Source organism: Pteropus vampyrus, unplaced genomic scaffold (genome assembly GCF_000151845.1).
Source record: "Pteropus vampyrus isolate Shadow unplaced genomic scaffold, Pvam_2.0 Scaffold177, whole genome shotgun sequence".
NCBI classification, from domain to species: Eukaryota; Metazoa; Chordata; class Mammalia; order Chiroptera; family Pteropodidae; genus Pteropus; species Pteropus vampyrus.
Window position 1 is genome coordinate 1404648 of NW_011888958.1, and position 7602 is coordinate 1412249.

Here is a 7602-nt window from a genome sequence, read left to right on the forward strand (position 1 = left end):
TGCCAGGCACCCTGCCAGGATGGTCAGATAAAGATCTGATCCTGTGTCTGGCTCAGCCTCCCTGTGGACTGCTCTGAAGCCTGGCAGGCTGGCCCAGATGAGAGAAGAGAGAATAGTCATCTTAGTTAAGTAGAAACCAAGGAGTGAGGCAGGATCCAGGGGCCCTGCGCTCAAGCATCCACTGATGGTGTCAGAGGCAGTGACAATGACAGTACTCACTTTGTGCAAGGTGCACTTACCTAGCCTATGGGGCAGGTAGGACCACTATCCATTTGGTAGATGAGGCACAGACAGGTCACTTGCTCAAGGTCACGTGGCCTGGAAATGGCAAAATTTAAACTTAGGTAACTCTGAGGTCCCTCTTCTTAATCATTATACCCTGCTGCCAGAGGTCTTACCTTACTTTCTGGGCCTCGCTTTCTACATCTGTGACGTGGGGAGGATAGTGTACTACTATTACCCGTTACTACTACCACCATTACTACTACCACCATTACTACTACTACCATTACTACTACTACCATTATTGCTGCTGCTGCTGCTGCTACTACTACTACTACTACTACTACTACTACTACTACACTACTAGCTAACAGCTGAGGACTCACTATGTGCTCAACGCTGTGAGAAGCTCTTCACATACTTTATCTTAGTTAAGACTCTCAGTAATCCTATAACGTGTATTCACTGATTATCCCCACTTACAGACGTGGAAACGGAGGTTCACATTAGTTGGGAAACATGGCCAAAGATATTCCACCCCAAGTGCTGACTCCAGAACCCTATACTGTTCTCTGCGGGCCGCTATTCCCTCCCAACGCCAGCTGAGGCTGGGGCCTTCTGGAATTTGGAATTTCTATAGGTGATAACAGATATGGGGGTTTCAAGAGGCCCCTTGGATCTTTCTCACATCCAGGGCCCTTTCTGAGCCCTTGTCAGCTCCCCAGGTCTGTATGGCAGCTCTAAGAGCAACCTTGACTGCCCCTCTCAGAGCTGCCACTAAACTCTGAGAGGCCCTAAGCCTGTCTGCAAAGCCTCAGTCTCACCAGAACCCCTTCTTGCCCAAGGACAAGCCCCCAGGCTTTTTGCAGGGTGAAGGTTTCCAGGTGCATGACAAGACCCATGGTGTTCCCAGGCCTCATGGAGGCCCTCCACGATGGCTCTGACACCTCCCAAGATGGGGACAAGATGAGGATGAGATGGAAACAGGATGGGGCTGCTTCCGTTCCTGCAGGGCTGGTGACGTGGGCTTGCCAAGATCTTGGTTCTGCCTCAGACTTCATGGATCTGACTGCTCCCAGTCTGACAATGAAGCTCAGGAAGTATCTTGGTGTCTCTGGGGATCTCCAGATAAAGAAATTAAAACCCCAAACTCAAAACAAACAGCAAAGCAGATCTACTGCCTAAAAATTTTTTTCTCTTCAGGAACCCTAGATTAGTGGGGGCTCTCAGAGGACAGGCCCTCTATAGCTGAGGAAAGAGTTGATGGGGAAGTGACACCTCATAATTTTAAAGATGAAGACAATGAGCTTCAGAGAGGTGGTGACTTGCTCCAGGTCACACAGCTCATTAGAGAAGGATCTGGGACTCAAAATCAGTGACTCCCTGGGTAGGGAAGCCAGGGATGTGGGTAGTCAGGTGGTTTTATGCTCAACAGAAGCTCTGAGATTGGGGTCTGGGCACTGGTATTTTTTTAAAAGCACGCTGGGTGAATCTAGCCAGAGCTGAAGACACTGAGCAGAGTTTGGGATCAATCATAGGAAGATCTGTCTTGGGGGACCCTACTCAAACTTGAATGTTACTCTGAATTTTCTGGGATCTTATCAAAGTGCAGATTCTGATTCAGCAGGTCTGGGATGGGGCTGGAGAGTCTGTGCTTCTAACAAGCTCCTAAGGGGATACTGCCAATGCTAGTTCAGGGACCACGCTTTGAGTAGCAGGGCCTGGGAAGGCAGTTGGGGTTGGAGATGGGTAGGAGGGTTGGTAAGTTCTAGTGAATTTAGCGAGTGTTGTAGAGGCTTGAGTTGAAGTTGGAGCTGGCTGGCTTCGGAGGATGTGGGCTTCTCACCAGCTGCCTGAGGGGTCTGGGCATGGGCCTCACTTGGGCCCTCCAGCCCTGGAGGTTCTCAGCTTCCTAACTTGCACGTGATTTTCCAGCATTAGTCTCTGCCAAACTGGAGTTTCAACACTGGAAACTCGTGGTTGGATGAGTCTGCAGATTGTCAGAACCAACGTGTGTGTGTGTGTGTGTGTGTGTGTGCGCGTGTGCGTGTGCGTGTGCGTGTGTTTGTGCGTGTGCGTGTGCATGTGCGTGTGGCGCGCGCGTGTGCGTGTGTGTGTATGCGCGTACACTCTCATGCCCCGGGAGGGGCTGCTCTAGCATGCTGCCAATACCCACTTCACTCTCGGGGTCCTCAGCCTCTGTTATTTCTTTCCCAGCCCTCTCACCCTGCTGCTCCCCTGGTCATCCTCAGACCCATGCTGCAGGCCGGCAGCTCTCCCAGAGGAATTGCCAATGGGCATCAGCCTTTCCTACTTCAACTCAACTTGCCCACTGAAGATCTCTGTGCTAATTAGCTGGGCCTTGTGCTGTATGCTTGTTGCTGTTTTGCAGCTAATGAGCCTAACAAGAACCACGTTGGCTGTGGGGCGTTGTCCCTGGATGGCTGGGTCCCCAGCACTGCAGAATGTGAGGTTCTTGGCTCCATACCCTGTCAACTGGCTCTTCTGCTTCCCCCAGTGGTTTGCCGCCCTCTCCCCCCAGCCCTCCTGGCTTGAGCCGAGACTGCCAACGCGGGGAATGCTCATCCTCTGTCCTAGCAGTTTCACACATGTGGGATGTCTCCTCGGCCAGCAGGAGAGGAGGGCTGACGAGGACAGTGTGTGACATCCTTTCATTGCCAAGAATCAAGTCTAGTCCCAGAACTGTGTGGTGACTCGATCTGTCCCCTGGTCTCTCCCAGATATCTGTGGGTTCAATCCACTGCCCATGCTCAGGGAGAGATGGCCCTTGTCCCTGGCCCACTTCCTGGCCCCCCTTAGCCTCCTGTCACAGAATCCTAGGTTGCTGTAACATACCAACCCATCTTCCTGGCAGGCCTCTCTTCCTTCAGCCCTGCCCAGTCACTAGACCTGAAGGTGGTTATTGTTGGAGCTATAGCCCCTCCCTCCACCTTGGCGGGGTCTCAAGGTGGGCCCTGGTCTCCTCCTCTCGCCTTTCCTCCTGTGGCTTTGCCAGTTCTGCCGTGCGTTTTATGTGTTTATGCATTTGTGGAGGCAGTGGACTGGGGCTGCCTGGCCCACTTGGCTGAGGGGAAGGACTGTAGAGTGTGAGAGGACCAGGTCCTGATGGCTCACCCCCATCACCACCCCAACGCACACACAGGTTTTGGGGTATTCTGAGGCTCACACTGGGGAAGAGGATTTGAAGAATTCTTTGAATTCTCATTTTATCTCAGCCTAGCTGCACAGAGGCTGGGGCTATTCTGGGGAGGGCAGAGGAAGTCCCTGCAACTGTTGAGGAGGGGGCTAGGTGGGTTACTATCCCTCCACCCCAGTATTAAGGCTCAAGGTTAAGAGCACGTGCTTTGGATTCTGGTGTCAGGTCCAAGGAATTGTGGTGTCAGATCCAAGGAGTTGTGGTCTCAGATCCAGCTCTGTGTCCTCAGGTAAGTGACTGGCCCTCTTACCGCCATAAAGCCTCATCCATGAAGTGAGTCTAACAATTTAAATAGAATTGTTTTTGAAGATTAATAAATGTAACACTCTGTAGTTCTTTCTGTAGGTCAGGACTTTATAGTATTAATTTTTAATCCTTACAACCACCCTAAAAGCTGGATTTGATCTTTATCTCATTTCCCGATGAGGTTGACTATTTGTTCCAGTCTTGTAGCTGAAAATCAGCAGAGCCTGGAAGTTTGGCTGTTATCTTAATTTAGATTAAGGAGACTGTTCTGCATGCCTGGGTTTAAACGCCAGCTCTACCACTTAGCTACCTGACTGTGGGCAAGATGCTTAAGCTCTTCGTGCCTCAGTTTCCTCTCCTGTAAAATGTGGCTAATATCAGTCCCTGCCTCACAGAGTTGCAAGGAACAAATGAGATGATGCAGGTTAAGTATTCAGTTCAAGGCCTGGAATGTTCTATGTGCTCTATCCACGTATGGCCTTGATATTGAGGGCAAGGATAGTGTCTCCCAGCCCCCAGCATGACACACAATAGCAAGTATTCACTGGACGCAAGGTAAAGGCTCAATAAATATGTACTGAATTAATATTGGGCCTGTCCCAGGTTTGTTCTGAGATTTCCCCTTCTGTGGCTGTAGGTCTATCAGCCCTTCCAGAAAACCCCAAAGCGTTCAGGAGACCCTCAAGAGATCCTGGAGTGGACCTGGGCATTTGCTCCTGACTTTCTGGTCCAGAGCCTCTTTGTGGCTTTCATTCTGGTCCACATCTCAGTGCTACGAGAACTCCATCCCTCCTGATCTGGCCTTCTCCTTGGCTTCCCTGAGAGAGCTTCCTTGGCTCACCTATCCCAGCCCTGTAATGACCCCATCCCAAAGGGCAAGACTGTGGCCAGGTGGATAAGAGCCCCAACTTTGGACCAGACTCCCTGGGTTCAAACTCTTGCTCCATTATTTACTAGCATGGTGATCTCAGGCAACTGCTTGGCCACTCTCAGCCTCAGTTTCTCCATATGTCAAATGGGGATGAGAATAGTACCTATAGTAGTTATAAGAATGAAGAGGAGAGATAAATGTAAAGAAATTAGCCCAGGGCCTTATAATGATGAGTGCTGAACAAACATTAAGGAAAAGGGTCAGACAGGAGTGTGATTTGTACGTTCTTCACTGACTGATTAGGAACCATCAGGAGCCAGAGGCTGGAGCCTATGGGTGGCTCATCTCGGCGTGACCATTCTATGAGACTCAGGAGTCAGAGAGAGAGGTGGAGGGGAAGGTGAGAGGCAGCTAAGGGGATAATCACAGGACCTCAGTGGAGACCCAGGTAACATGAAGTGTGCAGTCCTAACAAGAGACCGTCTATCTCTCCTGCCACCACCTACGGGCACCTTAGATCTTCCTGGTGAGCAAGTGCATGCCTCCGAGGATCTAATTTAGGAGATGTTCTTACCAGGGGCCTCCTAAAGCCGGGCGCTGTGGCCTGTTGATAGCAGTGCAGTGTTGGCCCTCTCTACAGACTTCGGCACATGTTTTTAAGGGACTGAGTGAGTGAATGATCACATGGGTGACCTGGTAGTTTCCTCCGCCCATCCCCAGCTGTCTCCTCTAGCCTCTTTGGCTGGCTTCTTCTTTTCTATCCAACATCTTAATGTTGGGCTGCCCCAGAATTTTCCCCAGATCTTCCATATCCCCCATGCAAAGATGGGGAGCCATGGGAGACAAGCCAAGCATTAGTTGCCTCCCATTACTGAGCATCAGTAGGCACAGTGCTGGACAATTAACATGCAACAATAATAGTGCAATGCTCTCTCTGTGCCAGGGACCACGCGAAACTCTTCAAACCCCTTCACCCTGTGAGTGACCATCATGCCACTCTCTGTTCTAGCCCCTTCTATGTCTCTGCTGCTGTTTCTCCTCTACTCAACAACTAAACGTGGCTTCCCAGAACTAGTACTGGGTCCTCTTATTTTCTTTCTCGCTGCTCCGCTCCCGGAATGATCTAATGCATTCCCATGGATGTAAACATCGTCTCTGGGCCGACGACGCCCAGATTTACATATATCTTCAGCCAGGCCTCTCTTCTGACCTCCAGACTCCTTCGTCCCGCTGCCTACATGACATCTGCTCTTGATGCCTCCCAGACGTCCCCACTGCAGCTTGCCCAAAATGAGCTTGTGGATTCTCTCCCTCTGAGCTAACTCCTCTACCCAGGTCCTACTCATCTACCTGAATGCTCAAGCCAGACACCTGGGGGTCTTCCAGGACGCTTTCCTCTCCCTAAGGCTTTATATCTAATCTGTCATGAGTCCTGTTTGTTTTACTTCCTAAATAACTGGGGGACTTGGCTGTTGCTTCCTGCTTCTGCTACCCCTCTAGTCCAGGGCTCCAGCACCCTCTCCTGGGTAACAGCAGCCACCCGCTGACTGCTCACCCCCTGCCCCTTACTCCATAAATTCCATCATAACACATCCCTGTCCAAACCTTCCTGCTGTGGCACACCCAGCCTCATCTCTCAGCACTCACCCTCTCCTCACTGAATCTAGCCTGGGCTCCTGGAATGTGCAGGCTCCGGGCTGTCGCACACGCCACTCTCTGTTTGCTTTTCCTCCTCTCTTTATGAGGCCGGTTCTATGTTGCCTTTCCAGTCTCTGTTTCAGGCTCCCCTCCTCAAAGAAGCTCCTCCCGACCACTCAGTCTAGAGCTGCCTCCCACCAGCCTCTCTATTCGGGATCTCAGCCCCTCGACTGTTTCCACCCTAACTCACATCCCATTTTCTGTTTCTCTACTTGTTTGTTCACTTGTTTTGTGACAGCCTCCCTAAGCTGGACGCTCCGTGAAGAAGAGGACTGTGTCTGTCTTGCTTACCGTCCTAGGCAAATAGTATGTATTGGATGTATGACCATTTACTAGACGAGGACACAGACTCACGGAAGTGAAAAAACTTGCCCAAGGTCATGAGGTTGGAATTCAAAAGCAGCTCTCTCCTCCACACTTCCTCCCTGGTCTTGGCTAGGTTATCAGCGAGAATGGTATCCTCTGACCCTCCTAACCTTCCTGGGTCCTGGACATGGAGCTGGTGCTGCTGTGGAAGGACTTGGGTGGCCCCGTGTCAGTCATGGAACCGTCCTCCATGCCCTGGAACTGCTGCTCCCCCGGAAAAGACTGGTCTCTGACCTCTACTGATGGAGGCTGTCTGCGAACCCTATCCTATCCTTCTTTTATCTTTGGGGACCCCTTTGGCACTAAGGCTCCAAAGCCCTGGTTCCTACCAGGGCCTAGGGGCTGTGACAGGGTGGATGGTGATTTTTGTGCTTTGGAGCAGGAGCTAGGGGCAAATCCAGGCCTCAGCCCTGGGCCGCAGCCCTGCCTGTGGTCTCCCTCCTCATGCCTGCTGGAGCCCCGTGGGAATTGATACTGCTCCCTGGCCCCGGCCCCCAACTGGCCCAGCATTGAGGCATTTGTTAATGCAATTAGCAGGGCGGTCCACGCTGAAGGGCTCGGGGCCAAGGTCTGACTCACACCTCCCCTTCCTCCCCTCCCTCCGCCAAACGCCAAACAGTAGAGGCCCGCTCAGCCTGTCAGACAGGCGTCTGCAGAGAGCGGCTGAGGGGCCAAGAACGGCATCTTTCTCTCATTAGAGGCTTTTATGTGAACACAACTGCTATTTCGGAGACTGGCGCTTGGCTGGCCCCTGAGCCCCAGCGCTGTTCCCAGCCATCCGAGCTGCGGCCCCAGCACAGCTGTAGTGGGGACGGGGTGAGCCCTTGAGGACCTGACTTCTTTCTCTCACAGCCTGGGGGCTCAGGGATGAGGTCAGGGCCTAGGGACACAGATCCTGGGCAGGGTGTGGAAAGAACAAGTCTCTGGGGGGATTCTAAGGGTGTGTGGGGGGAGGCAGAGAGGAATTTCCTTGGCCTCAGGG

The 7602-nt window shown here is 52.0% G+C and overlaps 1 protein-coding gene across 7 annotated transcripts in view; it reads left to right on the plus strand.

Moving 5' to 3' along the window:
- The window catches only part of LTBP2 (latent transforming growth factor beta binding protein 2), a 99686-nt gene that overhangs the window by 8550 nt on the left and 83534 nt on the right, over positions 1–7602 (plus strand). The window lies entirely within an intron of this gene.